At 35.1% G+C, this 23158-nt stretch overlaps 1 protein-coding gene across 1 annotated transcript in view; it reads left to right on the top strand.

Moving 5' to 3' along the window:
• Nucleotides 1-23158, top strand: part of CNTNAP2 (contactin associated protein 2) — a 2668322-nt gene that overhangs the window by 592189 nt on the left and 2052975 nt on the right. The window lies entirely within an intron of this gene.

Below are 23158 nucleotides of genomic sequence, written 5' to 3'. Positions count from 1 at the left end.
CACTTGACACTTACTAGCTGTGTGACCCTGGGCAAGTCACTTAACCCCAATTGCCTCACCAAAAAAAAAAAAAGAAATAAAGAAAGAAAAGTTTAGGGATCTCCTGAGATTTTGCCTTTGAGATCTCTTCCAGGTTTGAGATTCTGAGATTTTTGGAGCCATATCTTCCCCATAGTGTTGTTGAATATCATAATTAGCTAACCTTAAAGCACTATGTATGTATAAGCAATTATCATTATGATGTAGTCATAGGATATTTCTTGTAAATTTTATTAAAATAAAACCAACTAAAATGCTTGAAGCATTTTTTGTTTTGTTTTATAATTTCAGCATTTAGCCTTAGTATAATTTGTATTAACCATACATAGTCATTATGCTTAGCTTTCAGGATATGTTTTTGTCATTTGCTTGGAGTTTTTTTTCTGCTTCTGATTACAGTGAGCTGTATTTTCTCTCTCTCTCTCTCTCTATATATATATATATATATATATAAACACACACATATATGTATTTATATGTGTGTGTACATTCACATATATCATTACTAACATCTTGCATCCCTTACTATATGTAGTAGCTGCAAGTAATCATGAAATTTTCATGTTTAAATTCCATGTTATGATTTACTAAAAATAGACCTGATTGTTGTTGTGGGTTTGATCACAGCTGAATTCTAAGTCAATAGAAAAGGAATAGAAAATTAGAAAAATTCCAACTAAAGTTAAGGTAAATACCCCTAAGACACTTCTCTAAATGCTTTATAATTATGATCTCATTTTCCCCTTATAACCACCCTCAGTAGTATTCTTATTCCCATTTCACATATGAGGATACCGAGGAAAACAGTTTTATTTTTCCAGAGTTACATGGCCAATAAATATCTATCTGACATCATATCTCTAAGACTTACATGTAAATTACAGGCCTGACACTCTATTGCACCACTTAGCTGCCCTAGGTTAATTATGCCTATAAGTGCAAATACACATAGCTCTGCATTTAATCATACACCGTTAATTAATAGTAGAATGTGGGTTAAAAATCCTGTCTCTGGGTTCACAGTCCAGAAGTCTTTCTACCAATACCTACTGCCTCATGAGTTTATATTTATCATCACCTACCTGCTGAAGTTTTGCAATCAGAGAATTCTGTATTCAATCTCCAGGCGTCCTTACAAGATTTTAAAAGAGAGAAATTTCTACACCTGTGGGGTTGGTTTCATAAGGCACAAGTACTGAAGAGACTTTTCCATTCATTTGGTTGTCAACACTCCCAGTGCCCATGTGGGGGCAAATGGTAATCACAATAATGGGCACGACGTCCTTGCACATAAACATTTGGATACTCACAGCATGAGATATCTTGTCAGCACCAGGGATAAAATAATGGACTAAAGATTAACTGTCAGGGAGCCTAGCCAACCACAGCAGGGTGGCAGCTCAGAGCAGATAGATGGCCTGGCATGCTTAGGTCACCTGTGTTTACACTGATGAATGTGTGTGGTTTTCCTGGTCTCTGTCATTATATTGAGTACTAGAGCTTTCTCAGTACCTGTAGCTCATTCAAAAATGATTTTTCATGATACAAGTAGAATCTTTATCTTGACCTCTTAACTATACATTTCCATAATTTTAACTAGTGAAATGATTATCTATTTAAGTTTACTACAGTACTTAAGCATTGAGAAGTCTGTCTATATACAATTTTCTGAATGAAATGACTACCCCATGACTGTTGATTTTATTCCATAATTTAAGATTTTCATTGTGGTTTCTTTTCTTCCTTCCTTCTTTCCTTCTTTCTTTCCTTCCTTCCTTCCTTCTTTTCTCTCTCTTCTTTTTTTTTTTGACTGTGGATTGTTTATTTAAGTATCAAAGCCCTTGGAAGTGTGACTTTGGGGTTTAATACATATTTTTTTCTGAGGTTTCTACTAGGACTTTCAAGATTTGTTTTAAGTTCAGCATGACTAGATAGGAGACAAAACCTAAATGTGAGTTACAGGAAATAACAGACTGATTTTTATCCATGCTTAACAGATGCCAGGCACAGTGGTAAGCGTATATAGAAAAAAATGGGTTATGTCTTTTTCAGAATTACAGTGGTAGGGGAAATGTAAGGAAAAAAGTCATTAATAAGGGGAAATTATACATTCAATGTATTTAAATAAATTATTATACTTCCTAAGAACTTATCAGGAGGTACCTTAAGAAGAATGCATTATACTAGTTAAATCATAGGTATAGTGTAGACACACACACATACATGCATATACACACAAACACATACACACAGACACTTGAAAATATTACTTTTTTGTATAGTATCCTTCTAAAATATAAATTCAGAATAAAAACTAAGATGATTGATTGACAAATAAAACAATAGATACTCGAACAGATCTTCATTGGTCTCACTTGTATAATTGCAAATGGTTCCTAATTGGTCTGCAGGTTTTCTCTTGCCTCTGCAAGCCATCTTCCACTTGGCTTTCAAAATAGTCTTCCTATTATAGAGGTCTGATCAAGCCATTTATCCATCAAAGCATTTTCAAGAACAACTTTTGCATAGGCTAATAAGTAAGTCTGAAAACTTAAAAGTATATTTTAATTTTCTATGCATCAATTCTATGTACAGTTGCAAACTTTTAGACGTAACTTTCCAGATTGTTGGGCATTAATAAAGAAGAGAGTATAAAAAAGCCTGACAATAGGGTATTTTATGCAGGTAGTGTATGTGTAATTTCAAGTATTATATAACATTTAATACTTATTGCCAATAGTCTGTTGTTAGGCTATAATAAATAGAGATACAGAGGTTCTTCAAATTAAGTTCCAATGGTTACTATAAATATTGTGATATTTTCCAAAGAATTTACATGACAACTATTAGGATAAAAATGCCTGGGATTGTTCCCTCTTAATAGGAATAAGAGGAATTCACCCTGAACAAAGACAAAATCCATTTATTTACTCTTTATGAAACATTGAATTCAGATAACTTTCAGTTCTATTAGTTATTTTAAAATTATTATTAGATTAAGTTATTATTTAATGAAATTAGTTCAGTAACTAATTTCATTAAATGCATTTTACATGTAATTGTGCGTTTTAGGTGTTTTGCACTTAAACATGTTTTTATCATTTAAAAAGTCATTCATAACAATCTAGGTACATCCACTAAGGATGGATTTGAGGCATCGTGAATTTCTAATTGAGGACAAAGTACATTAATTGCTTTTTGTGAAACAAAAATTTAAGTCAAAGTTAAACAGCTATAATCACATCATCAAGACTAAAAACCTAATTAGGAGTTTTTTGAGAACAAGGGGTTCCATCGCCAACACTACTCTCATCACTTAATTTCAGAAGCATGGACCTAGTAGAAAATATGATACTTTAAAGTTTGAAAGGTATTTTATGCTTACTATCACATTTAAACCAGTGCATCCTTATGAAGTATGTTCTACAGGTATCAACATTACTGTTGTATCAGTAAAGCTAATGTAACTCAGCAAGATTAAATGACTCACCTGCCCACAGCCACACATATGGAAGGAAAAGAACCACCTTCCAGCCCAGCACGCCATGTATTAAATCACATTTATATTGGCCATCATTTCTCTGTGTTCACTTATAAGACAATCCATTCAATTATTGGGGATTTATATCATTAAGAAATACATCCTCATAATTGTCCACTACCTGCCTCTCTGGAATTTCCATTCATTGGTCCTAGTTGTGCTCTGGCAGCAATACAACCCTCTTCTGCATGACAGACTTTCCACACCTTTGAAATTAGATATCAGTTTTCTCTCTCTCTATCTACTGTCTTCCCCTTTCCTGGTTAGATATCTACACTTTTTTCCTGGTTCTCTTATGACATTGTTTTCATACCACTTCCTCTCTTATCCTGCATGTATTTCCCAAGATTTTTTTCTATTTCCCCCTTGTTAAATGCGATCCAAATTGGATACAGTGTCACAGATATAGTCTGAGTAGTGCAGAGTCTACAATAAATTAGAAGAATCTTATTTTCATAGTCTAGAAGACAGAAGAGAAGAAAAAGGAAATAAACATTTCCACAGTGCATACAATGCATCAGGCACTGTGCTAAATACTTTACAAATATTATCTCATTTGGTCCCCACAACAATTCTGGTAGGTGGATTCTGTCATCATCCCCATTTTATAGTAAAAGTAACTGAGCAGACAGAAGTTAATTGACTTGCCCAGGGTCACATAGCCAGTAAGTGTCTGAGGCTAGATTTAAATAAAGTTCTTCCTGACTGTAAGCCTAGAACTCTATGCATTGCTTCTCCTAGCTGCAGACAGAGTAATTCTATCGCCACTGTCGAAGGTTGCATTAGTTTTTTTAGCAACTTTATGACACTAATATACTAACCAGCTTTCTGTCAACTTTCTATCTGATAAGGTTGCCTTCTAAGTCTTTAAGTTACTGATAAAAACAGAATGGAACAGGGCAGAGGATGGAGCTTGTTGTCCACCATTTCTAATGAGCCAAATCAAATAAGTTAGTAAATACTGTATGATGATATTAGCCCCTCTTTGAAGCCCCATTAATTCTTTCAAGTTCATTGTCCCCCAATATTGAGTGACATGCCTAGCCTCACTGTCAGGAACCCAACAAGACATATGTGAGTTTCATTTAGCTGTATATTTTCATGACTTCCATTCAGACTTCTTTTTTGGTATTGAATGTGGGGGGTCTAATTATACTATCTCAGTTGCCATATAGTGAATTAATTCTGTCAAATAATAACCGCAAAAAAGAGTTTGATATTCTTTTTTTTTACAATTATTACTCTTGCCTTTTGACAAGATTTAATGGGTATGAGGATTAATGAGGTATGTTAATCATTAAAGTATCTAATACTACCTCAGGAGTACTGTGGTCTACTGTTTGGGTAATGACCCAGAGTTAACATTCTGTGTTAATAGTTTTGATTATTCAGGATGGATTTTTATTCGCTTTATAGTACTTTTATCTTCTGAGAAATAAAAATAAAAACTGTTTTAAAGATCTTTTTATTGAAAATGGTATTTCTTCAGCTTGCTTACCAATTTGAATTTAACAGATGTTTCAGAAAGCCAAAGAACCACAACTATTATAGGGAAAATTGGGTTTTTACCTAGAGTGCTAAAATCAAAAAGGAGTGATGAATTTGTATGAGATATGCTTCCTTACTGTAGTGACCACCATCCTTATACCTTTCTGTCTTCTCCTGAATGATGCTTGTTCATGTTAGTCAACCCTCCCAATTTTCTCACTACTGTGTATGTTTCCAGACCTCCTACCTGACCCATAACCCTATGACAGAAAACACCAGATGCAACCATCCCCAGGAATGATCAAACCTGTTATCAAATTGTTCTCTCTGCTGGTGCTTTTTACCTCTGGTGAAAAAAAAAAACACCTAGCTCTGTTTTTAATCACCATCTTTTGGATGTTTCTGGGGTAATGTAGGTGGTGACCACATAGAAAGTCCTCATTTCCTTCTCTTCTCAACTACATTTACTTACATAATAGTCCTCCAAATGTGTAATGGAACTCAGTAAACAATGAAGGTTGGCAAGATCACGTAGCCATGGCATCAACATATATTTTTGTTCATGTAGTATTGATTTTTGATCTATTAGGCCAACTCCCATTTATACTAATGTACTGGGTCTCAAGAACATGGCCAACACCACTACATCAGGGGGCTACAAGTAGCTTTGAAGGATTAGTGGTTATCTTTCTATAGCTATACCTCTCAACCTCCTATGAAATGCTTCCCATTATAATTATAAATTAATATCGTTTAGTCATATATAATTACTTAGCTTTTTAAAAGGATATTTACTAAGGTGGTATAAGAAGAGTTAGAATAACAATTTCCTTCCAAAGTATGATACTTTCTCATAAGTACATAGAGTTCAGAGGAATATGGGCTCAAACTTAGAAAGAAAATGTCACAAAGTATTTCTAGCCTCTGAAAGTCTTTTATTTTTACTTGAGTCCTCAAGATATTACTCACCTTCCTGTATTCTTTTCCTGCTGAACTCTTTCCACAGCCCTGTATTTAGGCAGTTCAATGTTGACATTTTCATCAATTATTTAGATTTTTCTAGGATGCTATGTTATTGATGGTAAAATGGAAAATCCTCCCTTCTACCTTTCAAAGCTCACAAGGTCCTCTCCAATTAAGGTGGGAGGAGGTGGGGAGAGAGCCAAGCACTTTCCTTTACTCACCAAATTATTCCTTCTCAGGTGTAGCTATCTCTTTTTGTTCTGTTCCCAGTCCCTCAAATTCCCTGGATTTTGAACTAGCTCTCTTATGTCATACAAGCTTAAGAGAATACTATCAAATCCTTCATTGAATAAGCATATCTTTTTTGTTGTTGTTGCACCTATTCAAAATATCTTGATTTAAGGATGTGTCCCTAACTTGTTTGCTCTGATTTTTAACTGAATTGTGCAATCAAGAAGTATTCTTTTTTTGCCAGGATATAGATCTTTATCAGATTATAAATTCTCTTATTAAGTGGAGGATATTAAACATAATTTTCTTGATTTATCTAGGGTTATCACATCACTCAATGTATTTTTCAAATCACATTGTGCAATACAACATGGTCCTCAGTCTATTTTTTAAAAATTATTTATTTAAAATTTTCCCCAGGTCACATGTATAAAGAAATGTTCACATCAATTTTTATTGTTATTTTATTTTTTTTAATTTATTTATTTATTTAGAATTTCCCTAAGTTACATGCATAAAGAGATTTTCATATCAATTTTTAAAACTTTGTGTTGCAAATTCTCTTCCTACCTCCCTCCCCACCCCCTTAAGAACTCAAGCAATTCAATATGTTATACATATGCAGTCATGCAAAACATCTCCACATTAGTCAAGTTCTGAAAGAAAATAGACAAAAAAAACTTTAGAAAGAGGAACTAACAAAAAATTATACTTCAATCTATATTCAGCTATCATCAGTTCTTTCTCTGTAGATGGATTGCATTTTTCATAAGTCCTTATGATAGCATCCTGCTCATCATTTCTTACAGCACAATAGCATTCCATCCTATGAAATTTTTCATCCTACAATTTGTTCAGCCTTTCCCCACGTGATGGGCATCACCTCAATTTTAAATTCAACTTCTAAAAATATCTCTTTTAGGATACCAACCTAGTAGTGGCATTGCTAGGTCAAAGAGTATGCATGGTTTTATAGTCCCTTGGTTAAATTGTTCTATAGAATGTTTGAATCAGTTTATAACTTTACCAAGAGTAATGTCTCATTTCCCCCATATCCCTCACAACATTTGTCATTTTTCTGTGCTGTCTTATTATCTAATCCAATAGGTATGATGAGGTAGTGACCAGAATTGGTTTGAGCTGAATCTCTCCAATCAACACTCAATAAGTACTCTAACCTAACTTTTGAGTGAAGTAGGGTAACCAGTGGATCTTCCATCATTACAATCAGTAGAAAAGAACAAAAGGCACTCTCTCACAAATACGTAGAGTCCAGGGAAATTTGGCTCAAACTTAGAAAGACTATTACACAAACTGCTAACATAGCTTTTGTTTGTTGTTGTTGTTCTTCTCCTTCTCCTTCTTCTTCTTTTCCTCCTCCTCCTCCTCCTTCACTGAGAAACTGGAGAACAAAAAAGCAAACTCCTTGGTCAAGTCTATTTTTTTCTTTCCGTCTAAAATGTTCTTTTTAAGTCTCATATTATATTTCTTAATTCTCTAGCCTCCTTATTAAAATGTAAAAGACTTCACACTTGCAAATATTTAACACTTGTTGCTTGAATAAATATAACAAGCATTTTGTGTAAATTGTCCCTACCTGCATAATCTCAGGGATCCTATATTTTTGTTCTTACTTGATACAGAGTTGTTTTCTTTATCAAATATTTCCTGTGAAATTTTTACATTTAGGTTCTAGTAAAAAATAAATTACATGAGGGTAGTATAATGCCTTCTCCATTCTTCAGAATCATGTAGTTTATTTTGAGTGTTTTTACAAGTGGTGTAGTTGAAAGAATCCCTCAGGAACAGCAAACATCAATCAATTTTAGTTTTGATTCTGTTACTTTGTGACTTTGAGCAAATAGATTTGTGTCCACATGCCTCACTTTTTCCCCTAGCCTAGTGATCTCAACATCAAATAGAAATGAGAGTACTTCACAGTATATAAGGATCATTTCAGGCTGCATACTGACTTAGGAAGCTACACATTAATATTAACTATATTCTATTGTATTTTTATCTATTTTGTTAAATCTTTCCCAATTGCATTTTAATCTTATTTGGGCTGTAGTCTGATGTGTTGCTAGGCCACACTGCTGGTGTACTTAACACCTCTGGTCTAGCAGAAAAGACAGGAAAAAATAAAGAAAATTGAAAAGTTAAGCTGGGTGACAGTCACATCAGGCACCATAATAAGAGAAGCATCTAGAGATGTACCAAAATTACAGAAAAGACAGTGCTAAAATAATATATTAGAGTTTTAGCTTACAGAAGTTATAAAGTACATGAAGGCTGATTTAATCTTACCATAACAGAGTGCTTATGGTACCACTTCCCTGCTCAAAAACTCCCAAATGTACAATAAATAAGTCTGAATTATTTAGACTAGTAGTAGAAGAATCTCTATAATCTGGCCTCATGCTACTTCCCATGAAGCATTTCACAGTTTTAGCAAACTGGATAACTAACACTATCCTTTATTCCTAGAAAGTGTTTCTTTTATCACTCACCATTGGGATCCTCTCTATGCCATCTCTTAGTGGAATCCTTCCTTGAACACCCCAGCTCAAAGGAATCCTTGCCTCCTTGTTTCTCTCACTATATTTTGTACCTCCTTTTAGCTTTTGGTAATATCATTGGAGGACATATTCTCTCCTGATAGATTTCAGGCTTCTTCAGAGTATAGTGTATAATAATCACTTTTATACTGCCCAGTGCTTAACACAAGGCCATCCATAGAGTAACTGCTTAAGGTATATTAAATTATACAACTGTAATTCAGCACTCTGAAGTACCCTCCTGCGTCTAACATGTAGTTAAGAAAATAAAACTTTTTTAAAAAAAATTGAGTATCATGTCATTTAGATCACAGTGAAAAGACTACATCTGGAGCCAAATATTTATGTGGAAGAGGAGTAAAAGATAATCTTGAAAAAGGTATTTTAAGACAAAATTATAGAAAATTTTGAATAATGGGTCAATGAATTTAGAAATTTTCCTGTAAGCACCAGGGCATCAACTGGTGTTTTATGCAGAGCAGTGTGACAGAATGAGTAGGAATTATGCTAACTTGTGAGTGGGAACCTTGGCTTTGACAGGGTGTGAGTTTGATATTATATGAGTAAAGATCTATTTTATGAATAAAGATCATACTTTAGGAGTCTAGGAGATGAATTTAGGAGTAAAATAACACTTTGAAAAGATATATTGACTCAACAACAACAACACAATTTCCTTTTATAAACAGTTCCCTTAGTGAGTTTCATCTTTGCATTTGCCAGACTTTGTATGTCATTCCATGTACTTGCCAATCCACAAAGTTAGTGTAGGAGACAGAAGTGGAGGCAGAGTATTATGGGATTGGGGAACCACATTTATTTACTTACCATGGCCATAAAATTAAGTTGTTTCAGTTCAACTTTCTGAAATCTTCATGAATCAATGCCAGTGTCTTAACATCACTTTAATGCTGCTTTGAGGAGTTGACTGTATGTATTTGTTGTGAATTTTGTCACGAACAAAGATATTTTTCATTTTATTCTCATTTCTAATTTTCATGATTCAGTTACTTGAAAGTTAGAATGAATAATAATGAAGATAGAGGACAGCTTTGCCCATTTCCATTGCCAAATAAAACAGTTTGGAATGCAAAACAAGTGCATGTGCAATGATCTCTGCAGAAGCAAAAGAAAGAAATATAATAGGTGAACTTTGGGCTGAGGCCAAAAAATCATAAAGGCAGAAACATGTACAACCACTCATTGTAATCGAAGGCTTTTTGGTGTTTAAAGGAGTTGTGTTTTCACATAGTGGTTTGTCTGTATCCCAGGACAATAAATTATAAAATTTCTAACAATGACTATGGACCATCTGTTTCTCGGGAACTTTGTCTGCCACCACACTGTCCAGAAAAATGAACTTCCTGAGATTTCATGCAAAACAAATGAAGATTTATTTCTCATATTTTGGAAGGGATGGACTTGGAACATTAAAGGATAAAGGGGACAGACACCCTTATAGCCACCAGCCACCTAGGTTAAATTATCTTCAATGATGAAGAGGGTAACAGATGTCACAGTCATATTGTTCTTAGATCTATTTTTCATATTCAATCGTGGAATATGCAGTAGATAATATTTATATTTTAAAAATTGTTTTGAAAGAATATGTTAGCTGTAATTCCTTAATATTTTTAGAACAATTTCCTTACCTTGGTTAAAGAGTAGAATGCATAAAAATAACAGGTCTTTTTGCCATAGGTTAATCTTTGATGTACATTCTAATCCTCTTTACACGATCCATAAATAAAGAGAACCACTATTAAAATAATGTTCACAAATTATCACATCTTTATGGTAGTATATTGCCATTAAATATCAAGTGGTTCTAGTTTAGCATTGCGTAAGGGAGCATTTAAAGTCAATTGAATGCACTCCTCAATTTCTTTTTCATGTTTGCGTTTTCTTTTTTTTTGTTGTTGTTTTGTTTTGTTTCTTTAGTGAGGCAATGGGGGTTAAGTGACTTGCCCAGGGTCACACAGCTAGTAAGTGTTATGTGTCTGAGGCCGAATTTGAACTCAGGTCCTTCTGACTCCAGGGCTGGTGCTCTATCCACTGCACCACCTAGCTGCCCCTTGCATTTTCTTATATGCATAAGGTATAGCAAGTTGAGAAAGACTTTCTTTTTCAGCTCTTAGCTCACACAAATTTTCTCATCTGTCTTAATAACTTTTCCTCTCCTCTACCTTATCCTTCCTTTAACTCATAATTGTCTCCTTTTTTTTCTTGTTCCTCTTACTTTGCTCCCAGCCATCCCCAGACTATGCATTATGTTCAATATGTGCATAATAAAATGGCGGGTGCTTTCAAAGTACATAAACTATTTAAAAATAGTGATTTTTCCACAAGGGAATTGGAATTTTAAAAGAAAATTAGGACAATAAAGCATACTTGTTTGTAAAATGTTTCAAATTTACTTAGGTTTGATAAATAATCTTAGTGGAAAGAGCCCTAGACTTGGATAAAGAAGATCTGGTTTTGAGTTCGGCCCCTGAAACTTACTAGGTATATGATTATAGGCAAACAACTTAATTTAAGCCTTAATTCCCTCATAAACACAATTAGGATCAGTTGTCATTAGGAAGGCACTGTTTATGTGAATTTATTTGAAAGCAGATGTATGAGTTAGGCAGTGGTACTGCGGAAAGAATTTTTATCTTGGTTGAGATTGTTGGACCCTGAAATAATGTCTTAAATTTTTTAACATTCTAAACAATGATATAATTGCCATGTGGTATTAAAAATAAAAAATAAAGTATAACTATAATTTTAAAATGCAGAACAAATAAAACAATGCTACATATTCCAGGAACTTAAAAGAGAACAAGTGGGAAAGGGAAGATACTGTTCAATGCCCAGCAAACTATCAACTGTAACAATCAGAACCTTGCCGTACCACCCACATAACCCTGGAGTTCATCTTCCTGAGAGGAATTATCTTATGCTGTTTATGAAAAGATAATCATGTTGTCCTTTTCTGAGAATAATCACATGGGAAGCAACTGAGGAAATTGAAGGAGAAATGGGTTTTCTTCCTTCTCTCTGTGAACATAAAACGAACTCTTTCTAGGTGGCAAAAAAATTGGGTATAGTGAACATTCAGTGAAGAAGATACTAGAAAAAAAGGAATGACTGAGGCATGGGGGGATGATAGTAAAGGTATGAAAAAGGTATAGTTTTAAAAAAGATTTCAGTATAAAAAAAAAGGATCAATAAGAAATGTAAAACAATTCAATTTTGTTTTTGGCCCGAAAGAGTAAATGGTTCCAATCTAGTTTCTTTAATTCATACTCCTCAGGAATTGGCAGAAACAAACAATCACTTCCACCTCTCATTCGTTTGCTTCTAGCAGAATAGCTAGTTTATTCTTATATAATATGATTTTAAGAGTGTTGAAAAGGTCCATTGCATGAAACTGACTTCTTCAAAACTCTGACATAAAAATGTGCCATTCCGCATTTAGTGTTCTATTCCTTTGGTTCAAGGGTTTGATTTCTATTATAAATCAAATACTTTTATGAGGTCGAATACTTCAAGATATTGCAGAGTAGCTGGAATGTTTCAGAATACTTTTATATTAATAAAGGTGAAGGACTATTGAGGAAAGTGAAGATCATGGGGTTTAGAATGAGATTCTAATTGAAATATATTATCTAAAAAAAGAAGAAAAGCTAAGATATAAAACTAATGCCTCTTAATTCCAATTTGGTGCTCTTCTCAGTAAACTGTTTCCAGATTATTTGAGTTCAGATTAGGTAAACTGGAGCAGAGGGAAAGAAGGGTGGATTAGAGGTGATAAAGACACAATTCTTGTTTTTTCTTTCGTTATCCTACTTTATTTTATTTTTTTAAATCTTAAAAGTATTTTATTATTTTCCAGTTATATATAAAGATAGTTTTCAACATTTGTTTTTATAAGATTTTGAGTTCCAAATTTTTCTCCATCCCTTCTTTTCCATTCCTCCCCCCAAAACCAGAAAGCAATCTGATAGAGGTTATAATTGTACAATTACATTAAACATATTTCTGCATTAGTCATGTTGTAAAAGAAGAATTAGAACAAAAGAGAAAACCCTCAAAAAAGAAAAAAAAATAGAAACAGTATGGTTCAATCTGCAGATTCCACAGTTCTTTTTTTGGATGTTGTTTTATTTAAATTATTTGGTCACCAGCTGTTTTTTTTTGTGGCAACCAAATTTTGTTTTCTAAATAATTGGGGCAATTGGCTGGTTTTTCTAAAATATTGCTATTTATATAATAATGGCGATTGCACCATTTTAGGCAGTATTTATTATTAAAGTATATTAAGTATTAGAAGAGTATTGACTTCATGGCAGTTAACACAAGTCAAAAACCCCCCAGTGCCATATCTCTAAGAGAGAGAACACATGTCCTAACAGCCTATCCTGTCCTCAGAGGGGAGAATGCACCAACTGACTGGGTGCAGACCAAGTGTGTTCCAAGATGGCACCAGAGCCTCTCGTATTCTTGGTTTTTATCCTCTTTTGATAAAGGTGTGTCACTACACTGTGAACTAAGCTAATTGGCTCATATCATTCAATTCCATTGGTTGACATGACTTGAGCATGGTCCATATTAAAATGAGCAGTACCATGATGATATCAAGGCCTAATGGGGTTACCCCCAAGGGGCAAAAGTTCATTTAGATAGATGTCCCTTAATCCCCTCAGTTCTCTGAATTAGACTCAAAAAGTCTTATCTCCATTTCTTGTACTCATCCTGAACAGAATTAGGCCCTGAAAGAGTTTAGCTACAGTCTTCTGAAGTGAACCTTCCAAAGCTGGGGGGAAGGAAGGCTAAAACTGGGTCCCTTGGTCCCTCTGAGAAATCCATTATTAATAATTATTTTCTCACAATGTGAGAAAATAAGTCTTTTGGAATTTTCTTGGATCGTTGTATTGCTGAGAAGATCTAAGTCTTATCACAGTTGATTATTGCACAATGTTACTGTTACTGTGTATACTGTTGTCCTGGCTCTGCTCACTTCACTCCAGAATCAGTCCATTAAAGTCTCTCCAGGTTTCTCTGAAATCTGTCTGCTCATGATTTCTTATAGCACAATAGTATTCCATTAAATACATAGATACCACTGCTTTTTCATTCCCCAATTGATGGGCATCCCCTCAATTTCCAGTTCTTTGCCACCACAAAAAGAGCTGCTATAAACATTTTTTGTACATGTGGGTCTTTTCACCTTTTTTTAATGATCTCTTTGGGATAAAGACCTAATAGTGGTATTTCTGGGTATGCACAGCCACATAGCCCTTTGGGCATGGTACCAAATTGTTCTCCAGAATGGCTGGATCAGTTAAAAATTCCACCAAGAATGCATTAGTGGTGAAGACAGATTTCTACAACACATTTTCGTCTACGAAGACCCCTATTTGTTAAAATGCTGCAGGGACAGCTAAGTGGTACAGTGGATAAATGCTGCAGATAATAAAGTTTTGCCAGTTATGCCAGTGAATGCCGTACCCAATTTATTTCTTCTAAAACATTTATTTTCTACCTTTTTTGCCCTATAAATCGCCTGGGCTGTGTAAAACAGTCTTTAGAACATTTGATCCATTTCCCCCCATCTTTTCTTTAAGAAGATATGCTTGAACACAAAATATTATGTATTTTGTACAATACAAAGTATTATGTAATTCTCTGGGTAATTATGTATTACTGTATTTCCTTGTTGAAAATGTTTAGTTTAATGTTTAAAATTGGATTAGAATCTGCAACAGAAAATTAAGATAAAATGAAAAAAATGTGTTGTGTATTTGTGTGTGTGTGTGTGTGTGTGTTGCATTATGGATCAAACTGAAAATGGCAAATCATGTCTTAGCAGGCCCACTTTGAGAACTACAGTCTCAGAGGTTAATCTAAAGCCAAGCTTCAGTATTGGCAGAAGCTACTAACTTTAGAAGGTCAGGCATTCAGAGGAACCTAGAGAAATGAATAGTTCTGTATTAAAATAAACAAAGGATAGCTAATTTAGGCAGTGGATATAGCAATGTGTTGGAATCAGGAAGTCTCATTTTACTTAATTCAGATCTGCGCTCAGACATTACCTGTGTGACCCTAGGAAAGTCACAACCATATTTGCTTCACCTCCCTCATCTGTATAATAAGCTGGAGAAGGAAATTGCAAACCATTCCAATAACTGTGGCAAGAAAAATCTCAAAATGGGGTCATAGAGAGTTAGATACAACTGAACAACAACAAAAGAATAAAACAAATAATGTCAAACAGATACATTCAATCCTATACATATGCATACACACACACACATATATCTTTAATATAAAAATATAATTCCAGAAGGTCAACATATTCCAAAAGCAGCTTTACATTCTGGTCCAAATTCAAATATTTCAAATCTTCATTTTCTTCTTATCTCAAGGGAAGTGGGCATGTGGGGAGAAAAGAGAAATGAAGGGGCTATTTTTTTGTCGATTCTTTTCTTTCAAACTTCTCGAGAACAATCACATTTGGAGGCCTTCAAAGAAGTCATGTTTTTGTGTTTTGTTCCAAGACAACTCATTTACTGATAGAAACTTAAAAGAGTAATTTCAAAGACACTCTCTTCGCTTTTTTAGCTCTTTCTCTTTGTGTATGTATGTATGTGGTGTTTTATATTGGTAGCATTCTGTAGAGAGAGCTAGATGGGACTGGGTCAAGTGGAATAGCTTTTGAAGAAGTTAGATGTTATAAAGTCTTTTGATAAAATGAAGCAGTTGGTCTAAATGATTTCTGGGTTACATTTTAGCTCTTCAAGGCACTGATCTTTTCTTTCATGCTGTTCTTAGACCAGCACACTCCCCTTCAAACTCAGGAGAGTTGCTTTCACTTTGCCCAATAATTTTCCTTTTGTACCCTGCCAGACCTTTGGTCATCCCTCTAATGGCCTAACACTTAACAAAGGACAAGTTGTAGAAGGTACCTGAATGCATGACACTTGTTCTTTTATTCTCAAAACATTTTAACCTACTTACAGATATCATAGATAATTAATATGTAACAGATGAGAAGGGGCCACTGGGAAACAGGGTGGTATTTACATTTGAAAAATATCTGTCATGGGGGCAGCTAGGTGGCTCAGTGAATAAAGCACAGGCCCTGCATTCAGGAGGACCTGAGTTCAAATTCGGTCTCAGACACTTGACACTCACTAGCTGTGTGACCCTGGGCAAGTCATTTAACCCTCATTGCCCCGCCAAAAAAAAAGTCAATCAAAAATATCTGTCATAATGTATGCTCTAGTATTTGGAAGCAAATGCATAAGCATTCAAGAGAAAAAATGATATTAAAAAAATACTTGCTATAGCAATGTGTATTTTTCACAGGACTTGTAGCTATATCAGTGCATTTTCCAGCTATCCAGATAGGATTATTATAGGATTACTATCTGCCAAGGTACTGTATTAAGTGCTGAGGACACAAAGAAAGGTAAAGCAATCCCTGCGCTGAAGGACCTTACCCTTCAAAGAGAGAGATAATATGCAAAAAAAAATTAGGTACATACATGCAAGGTATCCAGTAAATGGAAGGTAATCTAAGAAAGACTCCTCTAGTAGATAGGGGAGATGGAGGCAGCTTCCTGGAGTAGGTACTTATTTGAATCACTTCTTGAAAGATTTCAGGGACACTAAGAAGGAGAAAGGAAGGAAGTAGAATAGGCATGGGGACAGCCAGTGAAAAGGTAGAGAATTGAAATTGAGTTATTTTTGAAGAACTGCAGATAAGCCTGGGTTGTAATATTTTAAAGTGCCAAGAGAGAAGGAAAATGTAAGAATTACAGAAAGATTAGGAAAGGGTCACGTTATGACTCTCACACATGCATTAGAATAGTAGAAGTCTTTGGTGGTAGATAGGCAACTATTCTGGAATAATTAATAACAAATGAACACAGGGCCCAAGCCTCTCCACCCCAGGTAAAACTGTATTTTAAACATATTTCTAGGACGATAGTCCATAGTACTAACCCTTTCTATTTTTCTGGGCTTCTGAAGTCAGTTCATTGCTCTAAATTTAATGGGGTCACACAAATGATCTGATCAAGAACAATTATTTAATTGTTTTATCATAAAATATATACTTCACCCTCATAAGAGATAGTAGAAAAATGCTAGTTTCTAGTTTTTGAAGATTTAGTTATTAGTGCTCGAGCTGTCAGACACACAGATTTCTGAGTGTGGCCTGAACCAGATTAAAGTGTTATTTGATAATATTTAAATAAAAACAATTAAATATAGGTAACATTACATTTTAAGACTATAAATAGGTAGCCTGTAATCCTTATGTTCTGAATAGTGGTCCCTGAGTTATTTAACATATTGGGGAATTAGGCTGGGTTTAGTTAAATTATTGGGGGCCAGACTGGGTTTTTCTAAAATATTGCTACTTATAAATCAATGGCCATTGCACCAGTTTAGGTATTAAGCATTTCTTCTTTTTTATCATAAAATATTTTATTATTTTCCACTGTAAAATTTATTATTCATAATTGTATATAACCTGGAAAAAGTATATAATTGGATTTATGAAAAATTATGAGTGCATGAAAAATGATAAGTTTAGAGAAATTATAATTGGGCCATAAGTCCCTTCGTGGTCCCCATTAAAATGTGAAAGTATTTTGATAACTAGGGCTAATTTGGGGGGGGCTAAACTATGGATGACTAATCTTTCTGAGTGGAGGACTAATCTGGGGACTTTTGACTATTTGGCTATCTGACTTAGTTAATTTAATGTGGGCCGTTTATAAAGTTCCACCACACTGCTCTGCTATTGATAATCTAAAGATTAAGAAGGCTCTTAACTAAATAATCAAAGCAGAGTTTATTTATGAGGTACTATTTAAAATTAAGAATACAGGGAAATAAAATGTACAACCTGACTGCTTTCCTGTGGTCTCTTTCCACTGTGTCTCTTTCCCACCTGCTGCTATTCGAACTTCTTGAATACAATAAGGGCCTTAGCCACCTCCGGCCTCAGGGCACGTTACACTTTCCCTGGTTTGTATTAAGGCCTGTAACCTTGTCAGCCCCATCTCTCCTTTTCCTAACTGAACTCTCCTCCATCCTTGTCCATGCTCCCCTCTAGTCAGCCCCTCCTCAATCTTGTCTCTCTATCTAGTCCCTCCTTGCTCTAGTCAGCCCCTCCTTGCTCCTCCTCCTGCTGTCTAACTCCCAGGTCTATATATACCTTTTCTTCTCTCCACTCAAATCTCGGGGCTGCCTTTGCCCCCACAGACCACGCTAATCCGCCAGCCAGGGCTGCGGCTGGTTGGGGTGGGGGGTGCACTCCCACTTCACGTGCCTCAGCACAGGCTATCTTTCAGATAGCTCCACTCAGGTCAGAGGGAGCTGGGGGCTTTTTTTCCCCCAGCTGTCTGACCTGGCGTCTTGTATAGCCCACGGGGCTTTTTCGCTCAGCTGAAGCTGAGGAGGAGGGGGGGAGACCCTGAGAGCCTAAAGCTTTCTAATCTCAGTCTAAAGGTAGGGTCCCCAAATCAAAATAAATTTCCACACCACTTACACCTAAAGATAGTTTTCAATATATTTTTTCATAAAATTTTTAATTCCAAATTTTTCTCTGTCCCTCTCTCCTTTTCCTTCCCCCTCCCAAAGACAGAAAGCAATCTGATACAGGTTATATATGTACAATCACATCAAACATATTTCTGAATTAGTCATATTGTGAAAGAAGAATTAGAACAAAGTGGAAAAACCTCCAAAAAGAAAACAAAAACAACAACAAAAGTATAAACAATATGGTTCAATCTGCATTTGGAATCCACAGTTTTATTGTTTTTTTTTTTTTTTTTTTCTGAATGTGGAGAACATTTTCCACCATGACATCTTTGGAATTGTCTTGGATCATTGCACTGCTGAGAAGAACCAAGTCTATCACCATTGTTCAACACATAATGTTACTGTTACTGTGTACATTGTTCTCCTGGTTCTTCTCCTCTGAGTCAGCATCAGTTCATGTAAGTCCTTCCAGGTTTCTCTGAACTCCTCCTGCTCATTGTTTCTTACAGCACAATATTATTCAATTACATTCATATACCACAACTTGTTCAGCCATTCCCCAGTAGATCAGCATTCCCTGAATTTTCAATTTTAAGCATTTATTATTAAATCATAATAAATGTTATCAAAGAGTTGCCTGTGAGGCATTTAATCCAACTGAAACCCCCCAGCACCATATTTCAAAGAGAGAAAGCACATGGCCTCAAGCCTGATATTACCTAATGAGGAGAGTGCTCACTAATCAACCATAGGTCCATGCCAAAAGTGAGTTCCAAGATGGCACTGGCCAAGAGCTTCCTCTGCTCTTGACTTTTAGCCTCTTTTGATAGAGGTGTGTCAGTGCATACTGATCAAAGCCAAATGGTCAGCATCAATCAATCCCATTGATTGATGTAAGTTGAGGGTGTCCCACATTAAAATAAGTTTTACCTATGACCTCATGATGTAATAACCTAATGGGAAAATGTGCAAAAAGACCATCTCTGAAGGGCAAGGCAGGTGAAGTCCAAGTGTGGCTAATCCCATGGTGTCAATCTCCATTTCTATGGATCTGCCCTTGGACTTCTGGGCTGGTCCCAATAGAGATTAGCTAAAGTTTCTAAGAACTACACTTTCAAGTGGAGGGTATATGTGAAAAGAACAAGGGTCCTCCTCACCAAAAAAGACATTATTAATAATTATTTTCTCACACCTATGTCTACATGAGATTGACACTACTCATGCAGATGATTTAATATAACAGTAGTCTCTCCCCTCCCTACTTCTCCAATTTTTTTCTCCATTTCTTCTCTATTATTAATATCTCTGTTCTGACAAATCTAATCATCACCTTCCCATAGATACACTATGACCATGGTTCCATCAGGCATATTGTCAATTTGATCCTCTCACCAAGAATCATGTTCTTTGTACCTACAACCCAAATTTTCTAATGTTGAAATTCAGCACATGATCTTGTTTTCCCCCAAAGCCACATTTTCATCCTGTCTTTCTTCTTCTTCTCTGAAACCTGGCAGTACATGCAGTTTGCCACATATAATCAAGCATTTCCTTTCACAGTGGCTTGCAAGGCTTGTTAGTCTTTTTTGTGTTAGTCTTGTGTAGCAATAAGATTGTCAGCTTCTTGAGAAATAACATGTTCCTTCCCAGAGAGCTTAACACACTACATGGGCAGCTAAGTAGCACAGTGGATAGAGCATTGGCCCTTGAGTCAAGAGAACCTGAATTTAAATCTCACCTCAGACATTTACTACCAGTGTGACCCTGGACCAGTCACTTACCCCCAATTACCTTAAACATCTGGAGCCATCTCCAGTCATCCTGATATATATCGTGACACTGGACCCAAATGGTTCTGAAGTAGAGAATGAGGTTGGTGACCTTGGACAGCCCTCCCTCACTTAAATCTAATAGAGTTTAAATCATAATATTACCCCCTCATGTCATGGTCCTCTTGAGAATAAAGAACAAACAACAACAATAATGCAATACATGCCTATAATGTCGGTATGTCTATAAATGCTTAAGGATGAATCAACAATATTCAGCATTCTCAAAAAAAAATGCACAGTCTCTTGTTTAAAGTTTCTATGTTGAGATTAAAAACTGCTTTTTTCTTTGTTTGCCTTCTAAATTCTAATTCACTTTTTTTGTTCATACCCAAATAGTGCCAATATTTCTTATTAGGTTTTTACTAGATATTTTATGTAATCTGAATTTATTAAGAACACTAACTGCAATTTTCTACTTAAAAGTATCATTATAGTTTTTGATACTGCCTATTGCTCAGCAATTTTTTTCTTATCAAAATGCTTTCTGGTTGATTTCCTTCTTTATTTTTCCCATTAAATGATGTAAATTTGAGTAAAGTGTGTGTGTGTTTCTGGCTCAAGTGTGGTAGCATGGATTCATGTCTATTCTCTTTGGTCTTTAAATGCTCCTCTTTGGTTTTTGAATTTTTCTCACTTTAGCTTCTGAATATTTTATTGCCTTTCATTGAATCTTTCTGGTTTGTGTTATTTCCAGTGATTTATAAATATTCATCCTATTTTAAAAGTCCCCTGTCTGTAGACACTGCTCATCATCCTGCTCATTCCAGTTTTAACTGAATTCACCAATAATATACCAATCACATAATTAGGATACAAAAATTTACATAGAAAAATTTATATATCATATATAACAGCTGTGTTGTTAATAGAAAAAAGGGATTTCCAGTCTCCTTTACTGAATAGAAACAAATATATTCTAATATATTAAAGAATACATTAAAAAAGAAAGAAAAAATCAGCAAATACTACTGATTGCTGGCCAAGATCTCAGCAATATACAATGCATGTGCAGTATACAGAAGAGCGGAAGAAAAATTCCTTGACCTTACAGAGCTTTCAGATTAGTCAAGGGAAATATTTAGGACATACATGATGCAGAGAATAATACAAAAATGTATAATCAAAATAGTATAAAATAAGTATAATAATGTACAGATTTATGTGGCGCCTAACATAGTGTCAGTTAATACTGATTTAGGTATTTATTTTGTGTGTGTTTTTTTTTAAATATTTTGGTGAGGCAATTGGGGTTAAATGACTTTCCCAGGGTCACACAGCTAGTAAATGTCAAGTGTCTGAGGCTGGATTTGAACTCAGGGCCTCCTGACTCCAGGGCCTGTGCTCTATCCACTGCGCCATCTAGCTGCCCCTGCTTTAGGTATTTAGAAAAGGGAAAGATCTTTGTGGGGCAATCATATATTTCTTAAGCATTGCTAATGGACCTGAACACTGGGCTAAAAACTGGGGGATATAAATATAAAGAATGAAAGATCCCTTACCTAAAAGAAGCTTATATTCTACAAAGGTAGATAGTGTGATATAGATAGGTACACATTACATATCTTAATGCGTGAGTTACTAATGCATAGTACATGCCTCTCCATACATATGCACACATGTACATATACATGTATGTGAATATATACACATATACAATATACACATACATGTATATGTACACAGGTATACATACACACATGCATATACATATATACATACATATATAATGTGTAACTGTTATCGTATTGCTTTTTTTCTCCATGGATGGGGGATGGGGAATGGGGCTGGAAATAAAGAATTTACAATTAAAATTGTAAAATAAAGGAATGTCAAAATAAATTATAATTTTATATTAAAAATAGACCATAGGAGCAGCTAGGTGGTGCAGTGGATAAAGCAATGGTCCTGGATTCAGGAGGACCTGAGTTCAATTCCAGCCTCAGACACGTGACACTTACTAGCTGTGTGACCCTGGGCAAGTCACTTAACCCTCATTGCCCCACAAAAATAAATAAGTAAATAAACAAACAAACACATAAATAAATAAATAAATCATGTGAGGGCTTGAAATAAGGTGGTAATTTTGTAAGTGGAGAAAAGGTCTTGCACATGAAAGATGTTGTTGAAGGAATGCGTATCACTTGGGAATGGATGAATGAGTTGTGGGATATGATTGTAATACTATTGTGTGGGTTTTTTTGCAACAAACATTTATTTTATTTTTTCCAGTTACATGTAATGGCAATTTTCAACATTCATTTTCATAAGATTTAGAGTTCCAAAATTTTCTCCCTCCCTCCCTCCCTTTCCTCCCCCCTCCACCAGGTTATATATGTATAATTCACAAGTGTTCTTTTTATCAGTTCTTTTTATAGGGGTGGATAGTATGCTTCATCATTAGTCCCTTGGGATTGTCTTGGATCATTGCATTGCTGAGACTAGTTAAGTCATTCACAATTGCTCATTGAACAATACTGCTGTCAGTATGCACACTGTCCTTCCAACTCTGTTCACTTCACTATACACCAGTTCATATGAGTCTTTCCAGATTTTTCTGGGATCATCCTGTTTGTCATTTCCTATAGCACAAGACCAATCCACCACAATCATATAACACAGCTTTTTCAGTCATTCCTCAATTGATGGACATTCCCTTGATTCCCAATTCTTAGCCACCACAAAGAGTTGCTATAAATATTTGTTTGTACAGTTTCCCCATTTTCTCTTTTTCATTATTATTGTTGTTAATTGTTTCCCTCCATCCTATTCCCTTCCCCATGATATTTATTCTATTCTCTATCTTCTTTCAAGCTATCCCTCTTCAAAAGGGATTTGCATTTATCTGTCCCTTCCCCCCAATCTGCCCTCCCTTCTTTTGCCCCTCCTTCTTTATTCCCTTCCCCTCCTATTTTCCTGCAGGGTTAGATAGTTTACTCCACAGAATTGGGTGTGTGTATTAA

This window comes from Dromiciops gliroides, chromosome 5 (genome assembly GCF_019393635.1).
Source record: "Dromiciops gliroides isolate mDroGli1 chromosome 5, mDroGli1.pri, whole genome shotgun sequence".
NCBI classification, from domain to species: domain Eukaryota; kingdom Metazoa; phylum Chordata; class Mammalia; order Microbiotheria; family Microbiotheriidae; genus Dromiciops; species Dromiciops gliroides.
The sequence above is the reverse complement of the archived record's forward strand: the minus strand, read 5'-3'. Positions and strand labels throughout refer to the sequence as shown.